This window comes from Phalacrocorax aristotelis, chromosome 6 (assembly GCF_949628215.1).
Source record: "Phalacrocorax aristotelis chromosome 6, bGulAri2.1, whole genome shotgun sequence".
NCBI classification, from domain to species: domain Eukaryota; kingdom Metazoa; phylum Chordata; class Aves; order Suliformes; family Phalacrocoracidae; genus Phalacrocorax; species Phalacrocorax aristotelis.
The window spans coordinates 59171446-59194536 of record NC_134281.1 but is presented as its reverse complement, the minus strand read 5'-3'; the positions used below and the strand labels follow the sequence as shown (position 1 = coordinate 59194536).

Here is a 23091-nt window from a genome sequence, read left to right as displayed (position 1 = left end):
TGGACCTGCACTTCATCTTCAGACAGCTCTGAGCAAAGCGCCAGGTAGCACCAGTGCCCAGACACACCACGACGCTGCCCCCGCTCGCCGTCCCCTACCCGCTGCTTCCAGTTTCTGAACACGCCTTGTGAAAGGACAGCAAGCATAGAAACTTGTACTGGTTTATGGCATCCATGTTATAGTGCCTCCAGCTTAAGCTTGGCCACGTAGCCAACACAAAGTAAACTCAGCAGCTCCCCCAGACATGTCTCAGTTGGCTCGATTCATGTGCTTTGGAAGGGGAGGGGGCAGCACTATAGCACTGACACGTTTTCCTATGTGCGGGGCCAGGCTGTGGGCTCAGAGGAGGTACAGGACCTAAGGGAGGAGCTCTAGCTCCTTCTTACTCTGCCATGCAGGTGAAAAGACCTAACTACAGTTCAGCTTTCCACTATTGCGGGTCTACGGGAAGAGCAAAACACAGCAAATGAAATTTGACATAACAGTCCTAAACTGGTGATGGAAAAGCTGGCTAGCACATCCATGGCTGAATTTAGTTATTCTGTTTAATTATACTACAATTGTATATGATCTATATCCTTGGCCTTTCAAGCCAAGGGTAATCTATGGCTTCTAAGATTTCAGTTTCTCCTTAAACGATATTAATAGCCATCCCTAGCAGACACAGCTTTATCAGAGAGGAGAATATTGGAAATTTGAGAAAGAACATCTCCATCTAACTGCCTACCTGTAAATGAGAAATTAGCTCTCTTCCCAAGAGAAAAAAGGCTGAGGTTAATTAGGTGATCATTGAACAATGTATGCAAAGTTTCTATTGCGAAACATCATTTTAGCAAGGAATATATGCACATCCCCACCTTGCCGCAGTCTGATAATAAAGCGAAGGAGAGCACGGTACATACCGCCAAATGGATGACGACTTCATATCACTTGTTCTGAAAGAAAGCAGCCTGTTGTTTACTGCATTTATCGACAATCTGTGAAAGTAGACCAGAAATCAGTCTAATTACCAGAGTGCCAGTTGTGCTTGTTAACACCAGCTTTGTGACCAAATGTTATTCCACAGTTGTCACATCACAAGAAGGTTTCATTACTAACATAATAGTGAACAAGATCACATGCCTGGCTATTGATTGATCTGCCACACAAAGGAAGGACGTTGTTGTCTCTATTATAACCAGTCACATCTTTGTCTGCCTGTATAATATGCACAGGAATGTATCATGAGCAGTTGCTGCACTGTTTCCTCATTTCTGCCTGTTAGCCCATTAACAGCCCATTAGGATCTGCAGGCTTTACCACCAGAGAAGAAATGACCTTGCCGTAATTCCGCCTTATACAATCTTCAAAAAATTGTTTTTTTCATCACCCCTCCTGCACTGGATCCTACAAGGACTGAGGCTTACTCCACATTTGCTTTATAAATATACCACTTCTACCAAACCAAAAGGTATTTTAATTCTTGCCAGACGAAATTAGGTAACACTGCAGGGACAGTAGAAATATTCATCGTTACTGCAACTGAATGGCCTTGAAAGAACTATATCTTAGACCAGAGAAATAGTCTACTAACAAGCACCTCAGACAAGGTGAACGAACGTTGACCCTCAGACCATCAAGATATTGCTTTCCATTCACTGACCAGTCATAAACACAAACAACAGCTTTCAGGCCTGTTGTTAATATTAAAAGTGAACAGTCCTGTTTATTTTTCTACGAACTCAATAAATATTATAATATAAAAGTGGAGTTGTTTATCATTGCGAGCCTACAGAAAAACAAGCATGCCTCATCATCTTATCTGATGATGAATGATTTATCAGGCAGAACGTGAATCTGCTTCTAACTGAGTCTATTTTCCTGTTTATGCTTGTTGAACAGATACAATTTAATGAAGAATATAAAGTACTTAAAAATCTGTCTACCATTAATAGTCTAATTAAACTGACATGTACTTCAAAAACAGAGAGACAGAAAACATTAATTTTGGTTATAAAGGGCATGGCATTATTAAAGTGCAATTAAAAACAACATTCACTTACAATTAATAGCTAAAACGATTTTATTATTTAACATTTGATTGTCAGTTCTGGCTAACTTAGCCACCCCAAGGTCCGTATGTGCTTTGGTCCTCTTGTAAAGTATATTACGGGGCTGTCATCACACCATAAAGACCCACGCCCAAGCCAACAAGTTGCTCCTGAGCAACGCCTCGCTGTAAATCCCCTGACGACCACCATCCCGCGCTATCGTCCCCGGTCCCTTCCATGCCCTTGAGGTGCCAGTTCCCGAAGGATCCCTCCCTGACGTCTCGGCTGGGGAGGGTAACAGCCTCTGCTGATGCTGGTGCAGGGTCAGGGGCTGGCTGGTGAGCTGGCTCCTGGCTTTTGGATCGCTTTTCCCCAGTAAAAGCACTAATCTGGGTCCTTGGGACATACTGAAGCACTTGTTTTCTTCCTAAACTTCGTATCTCTTACAGCTCTCTCTTTCCGTCAATCTTGACTGAAATTGGTGAACTGGTCAGCAGTTGAGGGAAGGCACTGGAAAAAAAAAACAGAAGCAAAGAAAAGCAGCTCAACCACACAGGTCTCGTTTCGCTTGGAAACAGGACAAAAAATCCCTCCTGCCAAATTCAAAGTTAAAACCTGAAGATGCAAAGGGAGAGCCTGCCAAAGAATTGTTGCAGGGCTGCTTCCCAGAAGCACAGGTCCTTCCTGAACAAAGTAGCAATGGAAATTTTCTTGAAATTCATCCTACTTTTTTTTTTTTTTTAAGACCATAGCAACAAACACATTTAGAAATTTCGTCAGAATTTCAGGGTCAGAAGAAAATCCAGACTTAAAACACAGGACTAGTCTGAAAACAGGAATTCTGTTCCATAAGGTATTTCAATACTTTCAGACCTATATTTAGAACAAAAGTCACTTCAGGTGTAAAATTTCAAAAAGCCGAGAGGGACCCATCCCTCAGTAGGCAGGACCCGTCGTGCAGAGCCATCCATTTGTGACTGGAGTAACTGTGTCCGGATTACACCGTTAGCCAATACGCCGGCCTGGCCTGGGATACGTGTGACAGGGACTTTGGTTTCAATGATTTTCTTCTGAAAAACTCTTGTTGAACACTTCTCAAGAAACATTACTCTAAGCACAATTCACCAGGCGCTCCCGTTTTCTCCACGTGGGCAGAATGTCACGGCAAGTTCCACGGCTCTCAGCAGGACTTTGCAGATCTCAGAAGTTTGCTCTTACAAGGAGACTGCAGGATTAATAACCTACTAAGCAAGCACGCTTATTCCTGAACGCAGCCTGGAGCAGAAATTGTTTCAGGACTATTTAACTAGTTCTTATAAATTTGGTTTACTCATTCCCTTATTAGTTGAGGTGTGTGGAGCGGTTGCAACCGCTCCCATAAATCATAAGATACAGTCCTCTAAGTCCTGCCCAGGAGGAAAGGCGAGAAAAAAAAAACAAAACAAATTATAAAATCAGGGATGAAAAAAACCCAATAGCATAATTCAACAGCTCAGAAAAGCTTTCTTTCACGCCTTTTTACCAATCCAGAGAGTGCCATAACCCTGGCCGTACCACCTGAAGGGTGCTGAATGACTGCTTAAGTCCAGAAGGAGAAGTCCTTCTGTCCGTACTGCAGGTGGCTGAGCCAAGCTGGAGCCTCCGGGACTAGAGAGAGGAATGCCCTGAGCCTGGGCCTGCCTTGCAAGGACAGCTTTCACATCTGGGACTTAGACCAGGGCTCCAGACCTTTACATCACGCTGCAAGCCGGACAAAAGCACAGCGGAGGACAGAACCTGGGCTTCTGCTGGTAGATTAATTTACCGGAAAACTGCAGGGGGACAAATGGGTTTAATTCATGCTTTTGTAGAGTGTGCTTCAATAACAAAATATTTGCTACATTGCACCTGTAAATAATGTATAAAAAATGAGAATAAAAGCAATCAGTGCAAAGCAATGTATTCCTGCACTTAAATTTCTCCATGGAGAAATTTTAAATTTCTCTTAACTTTAATCTCTGTTAAACTTAAACACTTACATTTCTCTATGGAGAAATTTAAAGGAAGAAGGAAATTGTAAAGGGTGGGACTTAGTAGGAGTCATTAAAAAAATAAAACGTAAATAATGTCTGTCTTTACCTTTTTTCCTCTAAAGAGTATTACAGTAATAGATTTATTTTCAAAGCAGTCATTAAGCCTGCCACCTTCACAGAAGAACACCTGCACCGGCACCGCGTAGGCTTTGCATTCAGATAAGTTATCCCCAAAAGAGTGAATATATTTGTAAACGGTCCAGGCGAAAGCATTTCAGCCCACCGAAGGAAATGATTCTGAGGACGGTTGTTCATTTGAAGATCTTGCGAGGAATTCAGCAACTGAGCTTGCTGAGGAGCATTCGCTGGGGAGGTGCCAGATACCCCCGCTCATTTGCACGGAGCCAAGCAGGGAACGGTGGCTCTTAAGAGTTTTAAGGCTTTTAAGGGGTTTGGCTTTGCAACCACTAACCACATTAAAACCTTATTCACGCTCTTTTCAAGATCCGTACCCGAGGTGTGCTTGCGGTCTAATACAGACCACCCGAGTAGGTAGGGTAGAGGATAAAGTCTGGAAACATGTTTGGAAGTAAACCAAGAGATATGGCCAGCCGATACACCATTGGATATAAGCTCGAAGTAAAATCACTTGTGCCTGAATTAAGCTTCTTTGCTTGCATGAGAATTTCTATCAAATCGCTAGCCACACCAGCAATCAGATGTTTGCATAGATAGAACAAAACACCAGGCGATTACTGAGCCTTATTTTCTTCATGATTTAGTCACTGTTACGTGACCAATGCAGCCTGGAAAGTCAAACGTCTTATGAAACACTGGATTAATTGACCACAAGTTTCAACCTTCGGTTGAAAGACACAGTATTGCCTATCATTTAATATTTTGTAAATACGTCTATGTATCTCGAACCTTACCCATTAAGAACATTTTTTTCAGATTATTTTTGTTACATTTTTCTTACAAGCCTACAGATCTTCAGTAATATATTTTAATCTGCCATTTATTATAGTTTGATCTCTATTTCTTCTTTTCAACAGTGCAAAATCCCATTAAAATACTACGATCTTCTGATTAAGGCTTTGCCCCACATAAGACTCAGGCAAAGCACGCCTGAAGCATTGCCCGGCATAGAACCTTTACGAACACACCTCCCAGAGCGCGTGGTCGTCTAGGAGGCTTTGCAAATGAAATCAAGGCATTGGATGTAGACTGTGTTATGATTGTGTTTAAATTAAGCTTGAAATGCCATGCAACTGAAATAAAAATCAGAAGCAGAGCAGGGTATTGTTTGGTTTCTGAATATTAAATGCAATCAAAAGGTAATAGTGTTTATAGATTTTTTTCATATACAAACAGATTTATGGAACTGATAAAACCCATTTGCTCATTGAGCTTCAAAAATCTGGATGGTTTCGTCTGTGAATAATCAAATGAGTTAACTCAGGCAGCACTTGGTTCAGTGCTACAGATATACAGGATTTGTATTTAAAGGGCCACTATTGGTTAGATGGCGTACGTTCGAGAAACCAGGTACCTTTACTATAAACGTCAGTTAAGATGATGAGACAAAATATAGCGCAAAAAATAAACCGAGGTCACAGCGTTCACAGCTGATTAAAACGGCACGTCAGCAAGTTTCATTTTTGTTGCTAATCAATTTTACCTTTAGGTTCGCAAACAGGAGAATGAAGTTGCAACGCCTGAGGGTTCCATTTCCTTTCACTAAGTTAGTTGTTTATATATTCTTTATATATTTCATTTTTATAATTTTATGATGAAGCTCCTGTTAATTTGAAGTTCTCTCGGTTGTTTTCCGGTATCTCCGGTTACTGTAAGTAACCTGCTCTCTCAGTAAGAGAAGGCAGTTTATTGACCCAGAATTTTCTTGCGATAGCTTTTAAAAAATTACAATTTATGTGCTTTTATGGGTTAAGAAAATAAGCAAAATGGCACTGCAAATTTTAGGGGCCCCAGTGCCTTCTCTCCAGATGCGTGACGTCTCTTCCCCACTTCAGTGTCACAAGGATGCTAAATAAGGAGAGAGAAATCCCTTCCTTCAGGAGAAAAAGAAACCAAAAAACAACCAAAACCAAACACCACCCTTAAAATACGAGATCATGTCAAAACTGTGGGAGGAGGTTTCAGATACTATCGGCTGTGGTTTCATATTCACGTTCTGCTTGCCAATATTTTGGGTAGTATTCTGACGCCGAGCTCTGATCCTTTAAGGACCTCCTATCCCCCAGGCTCAGGTTTGACTCAGTATTGGAAATGCCAGGACAGCAGCTGCTCCGAGAGCAATCTGGATGAAATTTCACAAGCGCAGCTTTTCCCACAATATTCTAAACCAATCTGAATTGAGACAAGCAGGGAGAAAATAATAAAAAAAAAATAAGATAAACACAGAAATCAGAGTAAAACCTGGAAGGGGAACGTGGAAAGCAGAACAGGAGCGAGGAGATACACGTGTGTGGAAGGACTAAGGAGCCAAACGAGGAAACTGAGAGAAGCATTTGGAGAAAAAGCTGAGGAGCAGAAGGCTGACAGAGGAGGCAAAATCTGCGATGGGGAAAAGTGGAAGGGGGTAACACACGAACACCGAGAGGAAGTTAAAAAATAGCAGTGAAATGGAGGCAGAGGAAGGACAAAGGGCAGAGAGGCAGGAACCAGCAGCGTGAAACAAAAATAGCACGGGGGTGGGGGGGGGAGATGGTGAAGAAGGTAAATTGAAAACAGGGATCCAAAACGAAGGCAAAAATTGTACAGAGTGAAAACCCAACTTAGAAAGCCTCATGAAGTTGACAGGAAATTAGTTCTGGGGAAAGCCCGGGCAGTGCAAGGATAGAAGAACACGCATCTCTTGACCTTCCCGATCTGGGTTCAGGTTAACAGAGCCTCTGTTTATAGCAGTCCCAGAAAATAAACACCCAGGCCCCCTGAACTGGTACGGGAGACATGGTATAGCTACTGCCTTCCCTCCACGAGCAACGCAACCTCCTCTTTTTGTGCCCTCCCTTTCGGCACAGGAGGAACAAACAGGCAAAACACAATTTACAGTCTTGGTCTATCTGTATCCACAGCCCATCTGCTAACTCGAACTGCAGCAGAATGTGTATGCGTGCATTCAGAGAGACGGCTGTCATTGGACCAATGAAGTTAACCAATGTATAAAAGCCAGGATCAGATCAGTAATAAAGCTTACACTTCATTACGGATGTCAAAATCCTTGCTGATTTTTTTTTTTTCCACGAGTATTTAGCTTATTGAATCTTACCAGCAAAGCCATCTCTAGCAAGCGTTCAGCAGTCGGTTACTTGGAAGCTCTAGCATTCAGGACTGAAACCTGAAAACAGATATTTCCTTAATAAATTTAGAGAATTAGAAAAACTGGACCTGTTAACATACATCTCTGTATTCATGGCCGTGAAATGATTGGATTCTTGTCTCATCAAATTTACATTGTGGAATCTGAATATAGTATGATTAGGCATTATTTTAACAACTACATTACAATACAATTTAAAATAAAATGGCCCTTCATATCGCACTAATATCAGTGTTTTAAATAACAAAGGGGATTTTTTTTTTTTAAATAAAGGAAAGGATTAGCATTTAGTTTCAATCAGTATAAGCAATGCTGTACCAGTTGGTGTCTCAAAGATTCAGGATTTTATTAATATTCCAGAGATGCATTTGTGTTGCCTCTGGGTACACTGAAAAGCCACTTAAACTGCACTTAAAGCAGCACTACAGGATCAAATTGATGTGCATCAACCATTTACAATAAAACTTGATTATTATAAAGGCATACATATTTGCATAATTACATGTTTGATTTTTTGATAATGCAGCATACACTACAAAACGTTGCTTCATGTAGAAAGGCATCGTCAAAAAGCACCATCTGCTGTAGTGTTTAATGCACTGCAATGTTTGAAAAATACTGAAGGTAGATTTGTGAGAATCAAAGGGGAAAGCAAAGGAGTTTTGCGAGAACAAGAGGCTCAGGGCTGGAGGAGGGGACATGGTACAGTGTGGACTTTTCGTTAGGCTGTCGCCCGTTTCTCTCTGGCTATTTTTAAATAAAATTGCCGGGGTGGGGGGGGGGAGGTAAAAGACAACAGAGCAGCACATCCTACAGTCCACAGAACGTAGGATACAGAACTTCAGAGCATTTGGCAAAAACACATTTTTGATGTTTTCACTCAAAAAAAATTTCACTATCTAATATATGCAATGAAGGAATCACATTGGGAAATAAGGCAAACAGACAGTGGATTCGTACACTTATTACTTTACCAAGAATGAATCTTTTAAAAGGAAACTCTATTAAGCACCACAATGGCTTCAAAGAGATAGAACATGAAAGTAAAAATATCTCCATATTTACTCGATTCAAAAGGAGAAGCTGTCTGTTCTTCAGTAATATCTGACCACAAACCCTAACGAGAGCCCAATGTGTTCAAAGTCTGATGATAAGATCGTAGAGTCATAGAACGGTTTGGGTTGGGAGGGACCTTTAGAGCCCATCCAGTCCAACCCCCCTGCGGTGAGCAGGGACATCCCCAACCAGAGCAGGTCGCTCAGAGCCCCGTCCAGCCTGGCCTTGGATGTTTGCAGGAGTAAAAGCATATCTTGGAGTACAAGAAAAAGCAAGCACTTCTACACTGAGCACAGCTAGTCCTGAGTTCTTACATCCTAAAAATATGCATCATTTTGATTAGCGCTACATGTCTATCATTTTAATACCTGAGGCTGTTTTTCGAAGTGGATTTTGAGAAAGACATTCATCAAATGTAGCTGTTTCTCATATTCTGCCATCCAAAGGAGTTAGTACGCATGCATCCAGAACATACACGCGCACACAGAAAAGGGTCATCTGCGGCTTTTTCCGAGTCTGTTGCTACCTCTGAGCTACGCTGTGAACATTTTTGGACGTTGTGCTGAGCGGTGAAGCACAGCACAGAGCCAAGACAGGGAAGATCTGGCAGGGAAGTCAATAGGCTTGTACTAGCCTGTTGCTTCCTAGTAGGAGCTCATTCCTTCACAAATTGGCCTTTGGTAAGCAGTGTGATTCATTGCTCAGGGACTGGATTACAAGCTGGAAACCAGCTGCCAGAACTCGGGCAACTCATTTCACTTCCCCACGCTTTCCGTTTTCCTTCCTCCTGTTTTTCACATCACATCAGTTGAAAATATAAAGCGCTTCGCGGCAAGGACTTTTTCATAATAAAAGTTTCCAGCATGTTGGGCATTAAACAAGCTTTTATGTCCATGGGCACCTCAAGGTATACCAGGATACAAAGAACAGTTGGGCTATATGCTGTATGGGGGACAAACACTAACTCAATAAAAAAGCATCTTTAACAACATCATCTGACTATAAAGTCCAGCAGTCAAGAATAGCATCTGGCTCCAAGACCTGTTCTACAGTCCAGTGACAGAAAAAAGCTTCACAAACCGACAAAATTCTGTCCAGACACAGAAGAAGAGCGTGGTGGGGTGTGTGTGAATGCAAACATCTCAAACCTTCTGTGCTCAAACCACACCACCTTGTACGTAGATTCATGGAGACCAAAGGGATGGCCGTAGAGCTTCGAGCCCTAAAGCCGCGTTGCTGGCCTGTTGGCTTATGCTACCTCTGGACTATAACAAATGTACATTCCCACTAAGAAAACAGCCACTGTTGTATAGTTATGAGATAGATTTTTCTTTCACGTTTTGAGGCAGGATGTGCTTGAGTCCTCTATTATGCACAAGATTTTTAAACATCTAGGTTCCTTACCCCGGCTTATCAAGCACAATTATAGCTTGGCATCCGAGATGCCGAACACCCACGCTGTCATTGACTTAGATTAGCGCTGTGAAATCCAGTGCTTCTGAAAAATCAAATCTTTCACGTGTCATGCAGAGAGTATGAAACATTTTTTAAATAGCCCACAAATTGTTGTGTGTACATAGTTCACAAAACCTCAGAAATGTTTATCTGTTGGTATTTTCCCACACCCATCATTTACCGAGTTGAAACAGATTACAATAGGACGCAGTGCCACGCACTTGAAACAGAGCCTGTATGGTTTCTTGCTCTTCAGGTACCCGTACAGAAAAGATAATGATGTATTTATAGCATAAAATTGAAAATAGCCCCAAACTATAACAAAGCCTCAGAGAGATCTGCATTTCTTTCCCACTGAAGGCTCGAAGTGCATTTGGTCGCAGTGCTGGAAGAGGAAGCAAAACCAGCCAGGCAGACGCAAATCTTTAGAAACAATGAGTTTCCCTTTTGTGCCTTAATATTCTGCTCTTGGTGAGCTTCCCTAACAAAGTCTGTGCTAATCGTTGCTGGAATCAGCACAGCAGCGACTGCTAAGCAGAGCCTTTTTCTCCACCCTCTCTGCACTAGGCAGACAGGATTTTTCATTACATATATCATTTTCAACTTGCTGCAGTGATTCCACAAAGACAGGAAGATTTAGAAAGCTAATGAATGGGGGTGGGGAGCGGGATAGGATTGGAGCTTCAGTGCTAATGTCTAAGGCTAGATACCATGAGTAGCTTCACACACGGGCCACTGCCACTGATTTTATTTTCATTGCATGGCACTGACAGACTTTGACAACCAAATCATTCATCTCAAGTTAATAAATCAAAGTAAGGAGTGTGTGGTTGGTGGGGGGACTTGTTTGTTTGAACATTTAGTGCTACAGGATTTAGGGCAAGGCTCACTGGGCATTGCCTTGCCCTGATTGTTATTGTGCTGCAATGACAGCAAAATTATTTATCTTTTAGTTGCTAATTAAGAACAGAAGTGAAGAATATGTTTGGTCTGAATATACTGTAGTATCTGGGGACCATTTGCTACATCATAATGAGATGCCATAGACGCTGTAACTCAGTATGTCTACAAGTCGCTTGCTGCTTTATTATTAGGAAAAAATTTCATCTTGCCAGTTAACTGACACAAAGTTAATAGTTTATAAATAAGATTAACCTGAAAGAGGAAAACAACATTCTCCCCTCCAAGTGAAAAGGTCGCATCCCTTCCCAAGCTCCCTCCTAGCACAGACTGCTCCGTTTCACTGCTATCAGTGCCCTTGCCACTGTACAGCAGTTTGGCACGTCTAACCCCCCCCTTGCAGACATGTCATCAATATTGCTTGCCACTTGGGAGAACAGGCTATACTGATTACAAAATACTGGTTCTATAACTCTGCTAATTTTAATGATAAACCGGGATATTTTAGGCTGTCTTGTCCCTGAAGAACCAAGAACAATTGCAGATTGATTGTGAACCAATTAAAGACCTTAGAGCTCTAAGTTGTGAATATAATTTCTTTCTCTTAGAAAAAAAAAAAAAAGGAATTTTCTGGTTCCTACCTTCTTAACTTCTCTACATAATAACTTCAGATGTGGGTGAAGCTGATAATTCAGATCTGAGCGATGAATTGCGACTCCAACTTTCTCAAACCATAGTTATCGCCAGATCCTACTCAGCTGCCTCTTCCATGGCCCCTGTCATCAGCACGTCAGGCAGAGGGGGAAGAAGGCGCTACCTCGGTGAACATCAGCACACGGCCAAGCGCAAGCAGCTTTGGTCCTTGGTGGGTGTTCTCTGCAATACCTTAACATGAGTTAATGCATGCTAGTTATAGTCAGCGGCTCCACTTCAGTCCTAACTGCAGCCATTCCCCCCTTAAATGCAAAACTAGGTCAGCGGAGGAGCCCCAAGGTCTGGTACACACTTTGAGAAGGTGTTGTCCAGGCTGAGCCCAGCAATCTACTCCCATCGTGGCAGCTGGACACCGTCCCAAGAGCTGAATGGAAGCCACGCGGGTTAGCCGATGCCTTTTGCTCCATGCTTAAGGACAGGCTATTCCCTGCAACTGTATCCTGCTGCCAATGCTCAGTTAATAGGCTCCTGTAGTGAATAACATCATGTGCTCTGTCAATTATTAATAATGAGTCAAGCGTGTTCACATCAGAATGCCGCCTTGCAACGTGATGAGCCTGTATTGTATTAGTGTATCAAAGCTCAGACTCGTAACATTACTAGTTTACTAAGCGAACTCTGAACAAGATTCATTCCCCAAACAGTCTGCTGAGTCCTAATTTTCATGAATTCTGTAAATCGAAAACGTCTCTCTATTGGCAAGATTTTTAGAATATGGTTTGTATTTTAGGGGCTTGATTTACTGCTACATTGCATTTATTCTAACACATCATTGATCCCCTGTCTCATACATCAGATTTAGTTACTTTTTTATTGTATAATTTCTAGGCGACGGTGGCTATCCAGGACAGAAACAGCTGATGGATCTAATTTGATTTTGCCCTTATACCAGCAGAAGTTCACTTACTAGTTCACTTACTCAGAATTCATTGATCACTCGAAGGTCTTCTGGGATTGTGAAATCTCATTCTCGGTGTCTTTTCCAATTGTCGAAGCACAGACTCAATACTGCATCTGACATCCTCGCAGCCTGCCTCGTTCTGCATAACACGGCAGTCAACCATGGGGTTACAGTCAATGATGGCGCTCTCGTAAAGGATGACAAGGCTAACTCTTTCTGACTTCAGACATGGCAAAAAGGTAGATCTTTCTGAAAGGTGGGTTTGCTGATGATAAGCGAGGGGCAGCTCAGTGACAGCCATATCTTTAAAGAAGGGAAGGGAAGAAGTGGGAAATGATGATGGGAGATGAAAAAGGCGATAGTAAAGGAAGAAGGTATCACAGAAGGAATTTTACACAAAGATCCATAGGTCTAAAATCAAAGAAATTGTACTACTCAGCATAGCGAGATGATTGAATTCCTTTATCTGTGGCTTACTGTTCCTAGCTAAAACACAAGATAATGTCCTGTGCACCGGCCATGGCAAGACAGCAAGCCTCGCAGAGGATACTGTCGGAACAATAATCACTTTTAAAGTGGTTGTAAAGATCTTCTAGTCGCTAAGCGCACACAAAGAGCAAAGAGGAGGTTAATGAAACTTCAAGAACTGTTTGTGTTCAGTAAGGTTACTTCGTCTTGAGTTTTTGAGAGCAAATAAGGTGGAAAAGAAAGATATTGGGGAGGCGGATGACATTTAAAAGGAGCAGTATTAGAGTTCTCCATTACAAGAATAGAGACGACTATTTTGTCAACAGTAAACACATTCATCTTCGTCTGGGAGAAACGACTGATAGCTCCTGTTACCTGAGGGAATTCTAAACCTTGAGTAAATCCATGCACTTACAGCACAATTTTGCAAACACACGTCAATGTTTAGGTTACCAGTTTTGGAACAAGTTCATTACCAAATATTACTTTCTTTCAGACACAAACATTAGAATCAGAACAGACCTGCTTTAATCACAGATTGTTTTCTGAACACATTCACCAGCCTAATTTCAAAACTGTCTGAGCACCTGAGCTTCCATTTCCCCCCTCTGGAAAGCATTCACCGACCTAAACGCAGCCAGCTATGCCGGGTAACTTTTCTCTGATACGCATTGTTCATTTTCTCCTTTTTTGCTCATCCTTTGGATGCCATGAAAATGGTTTTCTTTCTACGCGCTTGACATCCACCCGCAATCGTCAGCTGCTACTCCTTCTTTTCATAGTCTTGTTGATATTCAAACCGGCCCTAACGTTGCTGTGCTCCGTCAGGAGACTTGGTCAATAGTTCCAAAGAAGCAAAAGTACCAGGGGAAAATGATGGGGAATTACACACCCAGTAACGTGGTATTTAAATTCCCTTGGTTGGCTTGCAGACTACAACACTTGCATTTACAACTGTTGGTTTATTTCAAATGGAATTTGATTTAAGCAAAGTGAAAGCGTAGCGTCTCAGGCAAGAGCTGAAGCCTTGGAACAGAAGGTGAATGATCCCGTACAACGTCGCGACTCAGAGCTGTGATCATTCACTATTTTGCTACAAATATCCTGTGCGGCCTTAGTCAAGTTGCTTAGGGGTTTTTTTTTTTTGTGGCTTAATCCCCCATCTTTGAGATAAGTATGACTTAGCCTCCCTATCTCACAGGCACACAGTGAGGATAAATACATTAAAGAAGAATTAATATATCACAATATAGTGATAGGAGTTCAATACCCTGCATATGGAGTAATTTATCTTTTTGTCTCCTGGATCAAGTACAGTTTCTAGGTGTGTGCAACAGTGGAAGCCTAATCTATTAATATATAAAGAAAGCAAACAATCTCCAGCCTTGCATTCCTGTATACAAAACCATGAACAGAAACATAAACCTGTCGGTGTAGAGCGGAAATTCCGGAGCAGAAAAGAACAGATTTTTTTCCTTTATCACAATGGGCTTAAGACAAGGATAGGAACCACAAGCTAGACATAAATAATCTATCGATTCCAATAGAATGTACCAGAAAACACAACAAAACCAAACGAATGTACACCAAATTCATATATAAACTAGATATATATGTATTTAGACACACATATTTTTAAAAACCTCCTTAAAGTTATCTTGTGGAAGGAATACACTATAATTTACCAGCATGTGAATTATATACTGTTCCCAGGATGAAACCTCCATATTTCTTGCTCCAGACTAACCTCCCCATAAAATAGCTTTATTAGAGTTTAGCAATGTTAGGAAAAAAGTGAAGGTAATGTCTATAGCTCCCATTAAAAAGTCGATCATACGTTTCATAGTGATTATAGAGTAATAGACTATAAATAATGAGTTTTCACCCAATATTCAAAATTATAGATTTATTCAGACTCCCAGAGAAAAATCAAACTTGTAAATTGTGCAGATTATACATCCAATAAAATATTTATTGTTGCACAATGTATATTGTTAACTGTGTTGACTACTTTTCACTAAGATGCCACAGAAATGAAAAATTAACCAGTGTAGAATATAAAATAGCTTTTTTCCAAGTCCTAGAGCTAGTTCATGAGCATACAAAACAGATTGTATTCAGAGCTGTAATATAGAAATTCTTCAGTGAAGAAGACACTGGAGCTGAATACCTGTCAGCAGAACAAAACAGAGAACAGAATTAAAGCCACGTAGCTGAGGTGCTGCATGCAAATGCAGGAAGACCTGAACTAGTAATGTTGAAGGTCTAGCTAAAGTAGACGGCGGCTGTGTCAATGAATGTTTTAATGACACCTCGCTAGTTTAAGGACTCACAAGTCCTTAGCGCTGGAACAGGCTCCCCAGGGAGGCATCACAGCACCCGCCTGGCGATATTCCAGAAGCCCTTGGCCCAGGCCCTCAGAGACACGGTGTGAATTTGGGGTGTCCTGTGCAGGGACGGGAGCTGGGCTCGATGGTCCTTGTGGGTCCCTCCCGGCTCAGGAAATCCTATGATTCTAAGTGCATACATGCAGCCTGATGGAATTCTGGGTTTCAATTCAATTCAATTTGGGTTTACAAAAATGAGTAAATATTTTAATATCCTCCTTTGCAACTTCATGAACTGGCCTATGAAAATCACACATGCGGTTTGAGGTTCATGCTCTTGTTTTCAGCACTAATCGTAGCCATAACCAACCAACACCCCCACACACACCCCCCTCACTGTCTATCATTTTTTCTTTATGAAAATGTAAATGAATATTCATTTAAACTGTAGTTACAGGGCACCGTACAGTGGTCATGCTACAAAAGGGAAAATTTAGTAAAAAATAAAAGTAAAAATGTAAACAAAATAAATAATAATAATAATAACCAAAATCCTCTACTTACTTTGCACCTTAACGACGTGGCTTCAAATGTACCTCTTCGTCACTCTACGCCTTGTCTTCTTTATTTTGAGATGACCTTTAAAACTTTCTAACGCGGGACAAGGACGACAGGCAGGCTGGCAGCACCGAGCCACGGGCTTGGGCTGTCGCTCTGGCTGTGCACGGCTCCGCGCAGAAGGGCCTTTCTGACCTGCCCAGTCACCAGCTACGGTTGTTAAGAAAAAATAAATACACCAATAATCTGGAGGGAGGGGTTTCATCCTTACTCTTCGCTCTATTTCAGCTTTTTCACTTCCAGCCCTTAGCACAGAGCACACCAGGCTTGGGAGTGCAATTACACACTCAGAGTGACCGTGTGACAGCTTGAGAAAACACTTAAAAATCAGCGCTTGAGCTCAACCCTTCTCTGTGGCCATGGTCCAGCTGGACCCAGACTCCTGCCCATCCTCTTCCACAGGAGCAGGTTACTCGAGCTGGGGGCAGGGAAGCCCCGTCCTTACAGGATAAAGCCCAGGCTGCTGAAACGGCCAACATATGGTCTGCCTCACTCTCCATAGCCCTCCTTCTCAGAACATGGTGGTGCCAAAGGCTGGGCAGGAAAAGCAGCTACCTCATAGGGCTTGGGATTTACCAGGCAGCCATCTTTCTCCTCTCGCCCTAACTGGTTGCATTGCTTGATACTAAATGCAACATATCTGACAGTGAAAAATGTGCCGAATATTTCAGAATTAGCTGTCCTAAAGACACTGGATCTTAGGTTACGCTACTTCATGTTAAAAGGATAATTACAGCAGGTAACGACTTCAGAAAGCCCTCGGAAAATGCTTGCTTTCTTACCCCAGCCACGCAGCGGCCGCAGCTTGCGCGTCCCCCAGCCACAGGTCTCTTTTTGAAGGAGACGACAAAACAGGCGGGTTTAACTGAAGAATTCAGGTTATATGTTCTCTTAGGATCTCACTGCTGCTGTATTTTTAAATGCTTGTTCAGTCGGCACTTGGTACTTGTACATTTTTCAAAATCTTTTCTGGTTTACACTGAAGCAGCTGGGTGATGCCATCACCATGCATGAACTCGATGCAAAACACTGCCATTGTCTGTGCGTACCCGGTGTGCAAGGCAGGAGAGGGGAGCAGGCATACGCCTGGGTGAGAAGCAGCGCTATTCCAACATCCCTCTGCTCAGAGAGACTACAGCTTCGAGTCCCACCGTGTACCCGCAGGACTGCGGGGCCGCATCCAAAAGACTGGATGACTTAAACTAGATTCCTAAATCAATTCTTGAGGTGCCTAAAAAATAACCGTCTTGCAAAATTTAGACTGTGAGGAAGCTTTTTTGAGGCCAATCAAAACTTCAATGCATTCAGTATTTTTGGATGCACTTTGGTACCTAACTCCAGGTTCCCGTTTTTAGAAATCCTGGACTAGAACCAAACCCACTTCGATACTTAGATGCATTATGGAGCAGAAGAAGGTGAACAGGCCTGGACTGCTGCACAGACGGGCAGGCTGCAGCCGGGCAGCAGCTGCCATCCCACCCTGCTGACTTACTGCTGCGGAAAGAGCTTCGTTGCTGAGGATAAAGATGGGCAAAGCACAGGAAATAGGCAGCTTTTTTTATACACACAAAGCAAAAAGATTAAAAATATAGAACAAAGATTTACAAGGATCAGCCATGCATCGCTATGGAAGGAACAAAGGTTTTAGAAGAGAATAAATGAAAAAAATATATATATTTCCTGAGACTACAGGCAGCCCTAGAGACTTCTAAGTATTATTAGTTAGACCAAAGGCTGCCAGATGCTGCCAGAGCCCTGGCTGCTCACCAGGGAGCTCGAGCCTTTCCAACAGGGCAAGGTAGGGCAGCTGGAGCCTACAGGGTCCAGAGCTCCCCAGAGAAAGGCTTTTTTGTTGTTGTCTTTGGCTTTGAGCATGTTTCCTTCATAAGACTTGGTCTGAGGCTCCATTATGTTTTCTACTTAGAGATTTTATTACAGGGAAATTAGTGATCTTTTTCTTTTTTTTTTTTTTTACTATTTTCCTGACTTGAAGAGTTTTGCAAAAACTGCGGCTAGCCCTGTATCAGCAAACGACAGTCCACAAATTTTGCCTTTAACTAATTAACCCAGGCCATCAGCTGGGGGAATTTTCATTCCCATCCTCCATAAATTCCTTCTTTTGCCCCATTGATACCCCCAAGGAACAGAAACTAAGAGCTGAACTCTTCTTTTTTCACCTTTCCCCTAAATTCTTTCTAGCTTAGATTTCACAATCTGAAGATAAAAGCTTACTCCCCATTTCAATGCAAAACACAGGGAGGTGGAGCTTTTGTAAAATAAATTGTTTCTTGTCAATAGGCATTTACCAGCAAAAAATACCTTTACTAAGACATTTCTTTCCTCACCCCAAGCACAGTTCCCTTCCCAGCCCCAAACAGTACTTGAGCACCTGCTCTTCTCATCTCCATGATGCTGCTGCAGCCAGGTGGGCTGAGCCGGTCTCGGTTAGAAGTGCTTTAGGCACGTTGTATTATTTTATTTCTCGATGTTTTTCAGGCTCTCATTAGGCGGTAACAGACAAAAGTTCCTCAAATAATAAATAATCAAAACAACATTTGGAGTAAAAGTCTCATACTTGCTTACTTTGGGTTGCTCGGCTGAAGCTATGGGAATGGTTGCACGGGCAGCGTGTGGGCTCAAGAGGCGGATGCCATATGCACCAAGAAGCACGGGTCGCTTCTGTGACCATCTATTCTCCAAGGAGCACTAGCAGTAGACGACAGAGGTCCACGGAAAAGAAAAGCTCATTGTTTGAAAGCCTAAGAAAAATAAACTCATACAGGAACATGTAAGCAAGGGCAAAGGCAGAAGGTAAGGCTGCCTTTCATCTGGAAAAGAGACAACCCACCGCTGTAAAAACACCCCTTTCTCCGTGGGAAGGCAGCCATGAAGCGCCCCGCTACGACTCCCAGGTCGGAGGTTCAGAGCTCCCTGTCGGAGGCAGCACTACCAGAAGCAACAGTTAATTCTCCGTGTTTTATTCAATTCAGCAAAAACGTATCACTTTTTTTCATTACTCCATGTGTTATTTAAAGTGATATAAACCTGTGCAGATTAGTACAAAAGTTAGTTAAAATAGTACATAAAATGCTCATCTGTGGAACAGCAAGAATCTGGCTTCACGGAAGACCTGAGTGAGGAACGATGGCAACACATCCCTACCAGGCTTGCACACAGCTTTCTTTAAAGATCTGTCTAAATAAAGATAAGGATCTACTTTAAATGCCTATTTAATACTGAAGAATTGCTTGTATTCTAAAATAACTACTTTTCATTATATTCAACGGTAATAGTACAATAACCTGAGTAATTCTTACCCTTCTAAGTTTAACCGATGAGATGACGATATATAATTTAACTCATAAGAACGTAAACTGTTGGTTTTACACACTTGAGTTTTTCATTTGATCCCAGGACTTCAGTTCAGGATACCATAGTCTTCGCCCATTTCATTTCATTACATATGAAGACAACACAGTCGTTGGGACAGATTTTTACACGGTGATTTGCAACATGTTTCTTATACTTAAGATCTTGTTGAGATAAAGACGTTTTTCACAGTAGTATGTATTAACGTACATATTTTGCTCATTTTTTTTCCAGAAAGGTATGCAGATACACACATATATATATACACACACATATATAAACCCATATATTTGTAAATAAAAAAATACTAAAGAGAAGGGTTGCATTAAGGGCAGTGATTCATTTACACCTCAGGAGTCTAACAAACATCCCACTACGACTCAGAACAGGGCACAGAATGAAAATAAAGGGTGAACGGTTTACCAGAACTGAAGAATGTCATAACGAGAGGTAAATGATTCTCACTTTTTATAAAAGATATAATGCTTCTCTTTTCATACGACTGACTCAGAATAGGTGGCTTCAGGTACCCAGCTAAGCACAGAAGAGGAAAAAAAAATGCACATTGTTGACAGATGCAGATACAGAATCCTGAATCTGATTCAAGCAGATGATGATGCTCTGACAGGGTGAATTACCACACGGAGTTATTTTCCTATAATTTAGAGAAGCTCCGTTGTTTCTTGCTAAATTTCCCATTAAATAGGCAGGCACACATGTACAAACGTGAATGCGCACGCCAACACCGGCTGAAGTGAGCGGCTCCATCCCCTTCCCCCACGGCCTCCTCCACGCCGGCCGGCACGAGTCCCCTCTCACCGCGACGTGGCCTCGCACCTCCCCTTTCCCCGAGGGCACCTGCCACCTCCCAGCCACGCCGTGAAAGCGGAGGCTCAGGGTCCGAGGACGGCTTCCCGACGCAGGGGCAGCCAGGCCGGGACGGGGGCTGCCGGCCACTCCAGGGTGCCCCCCACTCCTCGCCACGTTACACCCATCCAGAACCAGCAGCGCTCCTGCAGACGTTTCCCTTTCTCTGCCGCCCTACAAGAGCATACAGCAAGGATCAGACTGGGTGAGCCGATATTTACAGCTGCTTGTTAATATTCTAATAATAATTTACAGCACATGAATAAATAAAACCCTACGTTATCAGTCCTTGGTGCGGATCCTGATCACGCATGTGCATCCTCTGTGGTACCAAATGGAAAGGAACCAGGGGTTACCTTCGATTCCAAGACTGAGTTCTGACTTCACCGAGCACAGTTTAATGCAACTGCTCTGAGACACAAGACAGATGGGATAGAGAGATCTGAAGTGCTACAAATAAAATCTAAAACTGAACTTTTAAATATTCATTCTGAACTATAAAGAGAGCTGTGGCTTTTGTGCGTTACAGATGGCTTGGAAATTCAGTGCAAACAAAGGACCAATTTTTGAATACTCATAGCTGCTCTACCATAATAGCTGGAGGCCCAAAACTCCAGGGGTTTGAGATGATTCAACTAGATTCTCTTACCTGCCAAATTTCATCAAAGCAACATTGCTTTTACCATCTTATAGGGGTGAAAGAAATATGAATAGTGTGGGTTTTTTTAATGAAATGTGGACTCCTTAAGCTCAAACAAAAAATTACAATATGAATGGAAAGTGCAAGGTAAAGGGAAAACTGTGTTTTTATCATACATACTAAAGCGTCGTATAAGACGAAATCTGTACTTTTTATAGATTGAAAGATTAAACAGAAATATTTAGTAGATTTGGATAAATGAAGGAAATAAAACGAAAAATAAGCATAATAAAAATCCCTGCCAGTCATAATCAATGAGGAACTGCTGACTGATTGCCAAGTACAGCCTTAGGTTTAAATCTAGGAGACACACATGTGTTTCTTTGTAAGGTAGCGGGGCACGACCTCATCAATCAGAGATTATCCTCTGCATAATAGTTTATGGAAAGAAACCACCAACACCAGCTCTTCATCTGCCTTCCAGACAGAGGCAGGCTGATACAAATACAGCTGGAAAGGGACTAAGCCCAAGTAGCACCGCTGCTAAGGCCCTACGCTGCTGGTTTACATGCAACGAGCATTTTCTGATACTTTTAGCCAACAGTCTAGTCTAGACTCCAAAATCTTTGGCTTTAGAGAGGATACTCTCCCACCTTTTGTAAGTATTTGAGCTTCTACAAGAACCGAGCAGGGCAGCAAAATCCAGAAGAGAGGTGGAGTGTCTGGGGGGGGGGCAGGGAGGACCCCTGAACTGCCAATATTTCTCCAAACCTATAAGCCATGGAGACAAACACGCAGCACTGCATCACAGCTAAAAGCCAGGCTTATGGATATTTATGAGGCACCACTGCCAACCGAAGGGAGAGAAAGAGCAGGAATAGGAGGGGAAGGCATGAAGGGCTTGGTAGAAAACGTAACCATCCTGTAATGACAGCGGGTGCCAAGAGGCAGTCGCAGGCTGATACCAGGTGATGGGCGGAAGAGGCCTGACGACAAGCGGGTTACACTATCTGCGCAATCGAGGGAATTAGCAAGGGGGGATGCATCCAGAGAGGCAGCCCGGCCAGCGTGAGCCCTTAGGGAAGGGGTGGCTGCCACGACGCTCCCGACAGGTAGCAATAACTAGTGCTGCCTTTGTCAAGATTAGAGAAAAGTGTGTTGTGAAAAATCAAGATAAGATGATGGGAGCTGGGGCAAGCATTTTAATTGCTTCCAGCCAAGACAGGAAAAGTGGCAGCTTACAGCTTGGGGGACAGCCCGGGTAAGAGGTGTGAACTGAAGAGCCGACCCACAACCTCGCTGGAGAGAGGCAGGATCCCGCACCGCTGGTGGGGAGCGAGGAAGGAGGGCTTGGCAAGGCTCAAGGAAGCAGGCAGGAGGACCACGGCCTCCCCTTCAGCCATGTTCAGCTGCCAGTGCCAGATCCATCAGAGGGCAAGCAGGGGTTTCATTCTGAAAGCGCGGCTTGGCCTCTGTTTGCGGCTAAGGCAGAAGAGCGGGAGGTGAGCAGAGGGGAAAGGGCAGGATCCCGCAGCGCTCCAGCAGAAAGGAGAGCTTTTCCAATGACCTCGCTGTCCTTTGGAAAGCAACTGCTTTCTAGGACAGAGTGTCCCAACAGGACACTTAAATGCCTTCAGCGTAGTACAATATTCAGAGATAAAATGGAACAACTTTTCAGGAAATCTGCCTCCAATAAAAACATCTTCATTGCCCTGGGCTAATGTGTAAGTTAGTGAGAGATTATGGTTCAGCTTCTATAGCCGTTTTATGTAATATTAAAAAAAATATATATATCCATAGGGACCTCATCTGTTAGTCCTCTAAAATATAAAACGTAGTTTTAAGCTACACTTCATCATGGTAATAGGCTATCAGCTATTTTCCTAAACCCTCAGACTCACTGCTGTCAGTCCAGGCAGAGCCAGACAACCTGACTTAATCACCTCCCCGTGACTCACTGCACTGTGCCCCTTCCTTTTGAACACATATTAAACCTAATTATTTTTTAATCCTTTACTAGAACACCGGCAAAACGACCGCTACCCTCGCGGCATACCGATGGGGAGGTTTACAGGTACAGGGCTGCAGTGCCACGGGGCCTCCTTCCCTGCTCGGCCGAGGGTACCACCGCCTCTCCAGGACCGACCCTCTCCTTCCTTCTCCTGCTCCTCCTCTGGAGGGGCAGCAAGCGTTACAGCGAGGTTATATTCTCGTGTTATAAGGCAACAGTGGCCGGTCTAATAATTAATAGGTTAAACCTAGCCCCGAGGTGAGGTCGGCTGTACAAACATGTGCACTTGGACACGTACCCAAACTGCCAGCCCCTCTCCAGGACACGGTTTCCTCAGTGACACCCTGATGTGTCCCCCTGCCACCCCATGCCCCCTTCTG

General features: G+C 42.9%; 1 long non-coding RNA gene across 1 annotated transcript; it reads right to left on the bottom strand.

The window, feature by feature from the left end:
- Positions 1-1812: 1812 nt before the first annotated feature.
- LOC142059387 (uncharacterized) lies at positions 1813-11904 on the bottom strand. Its single transcript, XR_012661313.1, has 3 exons — positions 11438-11904; positions 7335-7403; positions 1813-2540 (listed from the first exon to the last, which is right to left on the bottom strand). It is a non-coding gene; the product is annotated as an uncharacterized LOC142059387 (long non-coding RNA).
- Between the last annotated feature and the right edge of the window lie 11187 nt (positions 11905-23091).